Genomic DNA, 1928 nt, shown 5'->3' on the forward strand with positions numbered 1-1928 from the left:
TTTGTTAAACCATACAGCAGAAAATACAGCAATTCCAAAATATCTACTCATACGTTTCAGTGACATTGATTGTACTCTTCAAGTTGTGTAATCATTTCTCACCCTCCTTTTTTGAATTGTTTTCCCCATTCATTCATAAACTCATTGGCCCTTAAGTTCCTGTCTAATCTTTCAAGTTGTTGTCAGTTTGATCCTGTATAGAGAGATCTTAAAAAAGTAACATGTTCAAGGTTGATATTCTTTACTAGTTAATCTAATCTATAGTTTGGTTTTAAGAGGACTTGGGAATATTGAAGGTTTAAAGCTTAATAGGGCAATAGTTTCAGGAGTTCGTCTAGCCTCTAATTCCAGGAAGTCTGACGTCTATGAGAATTTGAAACTCTATTCTGCATTTCCTCTCTTTTGGTCAGAATTCTTCTATAGAATCTTTGATCAAAATGTTCAGTCATGTCTACCTATGCTTTTTTCAAAAGCATCTTTCTCTTTCTCATCTAGGTGTTGTTGTCACTGACAGCAAAACAGATGGCAAAGAAGAACTGCCTAGTGAAGAACCTGGAGGCTGTGAAACCTTTGGCTCTACCTCTATCATTTGCTCTAACAAGACTGGGACTCTGAGTCAAAACAGGATGAGTGTGGCCCATCTGTGGTTTGATAATCAGATCTTTGTGACTGACACAAGTGAAGCTCATTCAAATAAATCTTTGTGGAACATTCAGCATGGTCCAAAGTTATGGACCTAAGCATAGGGGGTTGAACTAAATGTAACAGTGTTGGTGTGCAGTCTTTGAGAATTATTAAAGCAGGATGACTATTAGCATACCCAGCACCCACTGTCCATTTTTTGTTTTCCAGACCAAATCTTTGACCAAAGCTCTGGGACCTGGGCCTCCTTATCCAAGATAATAACACTGTGTAATCGAGCTGAGTTCAAGCCAGGACAGGAAAATGTTCCCATCATGAAGGTAAAGCTTTTGCTTAACTTGATCTTAAATCACAAACAGTTTGAATGTTTCCTCTGTTTTGATTTACTTCTTGATTTAATCTCTCCAGAGTAAAGTTTGAGCAAATAAGAACAATTCTGACACATGAGATTGAAGAAAATTTCCTTCTAACTAGCTTAGAGAACTCAAAAACACTAAAAGGTTCTCAGAATACTGATTTAGCAAATTTTGAAAATTCTGTATCATTCCAGGAAATGAATATTTCATTAAGTTATGTTTCCTCCCTAACTTGTCACCAGCTAAGTAGATGTAATCAGAGATACCTAATTATATAAATGCTGTTTACTGAAGTTTAGAATATAGTTGGATGGTAATTAAGGAACTGGTTCTTCTTGACTAGAATATGGCAGGTAGAGTTCCAAGGGGTACTGGTATGGTAGAATAAAAATAAACTCAATGTCTTCCTCTTCCTCTCTTTCTCCCCCTTCTTTCTTCCCTCCCCCTCTCCCTCATCTTCTTTCTCTCAGTCACTGAATCTGTGTTCTCCTGGCTTTTGTATTTGCCATATATTTCTTTCATGCAATCTTTCACTTTATTGCAGTTTTTGTTTATTTTTATTTCTCTGCGAGGAAGCTCATCAATTTCCATTTTAGCCTGTTGCATCTCTGTTAAGATCTCTGCAGAAACGGCAAGGAGGCCACATGTTCTGACCTCCTCTAATCCCACAAGAGGAAAACAGAATAACCATCAATGGCGCAAGGCCTATTACTGCAAGGCCAGTCACACTGCCTCCTTCTAGCCCTTTCTCCAATCATTCCTCCCAAAGCACCACCACCTCTCTCCTGGGTTCGATAATTTGCTGCAGTGGCCACACAGAACTCACAGATTATGAGGTTTATTAGGGAAGCACCAGGTTACAATTCAAGTTCAGGAAAAATGCTCAGTCTCTCTTCCAGCCCACCATCCCTCAGCCAACAGTCTCTCACA

At 38.7% G+C, this 1928-nt stretch overlaps 1 pseudogene; it reads left to right on the plus strand.

Annotated features, from left to right (window-relative positions):
* Positions 1–495: 495 nt before the first annotated feature.
* The window catches only part of LOC103210052, a 47507-nt pseudogene continuing 46074 nt past the window's right edge, over positions 496–1928 (plus strand).

This window comes from Orycteropus afer, unplaced genomic scaffold (genome assembly GCF_000298275.1).
Source record: "Orycteropus afer afer isolate SDZICR_OR568_19922 unplaced genomic scaffold, OryAfe1.0 scaffold00561, whole genome shotgun sequence".
Taxonomy (NCBI): Eukaryota; Metazoa; Chordata; class Mammalia; order Tubulidentata; family Orycteropodidae; genus Orycteropus; species Orycteropus afer.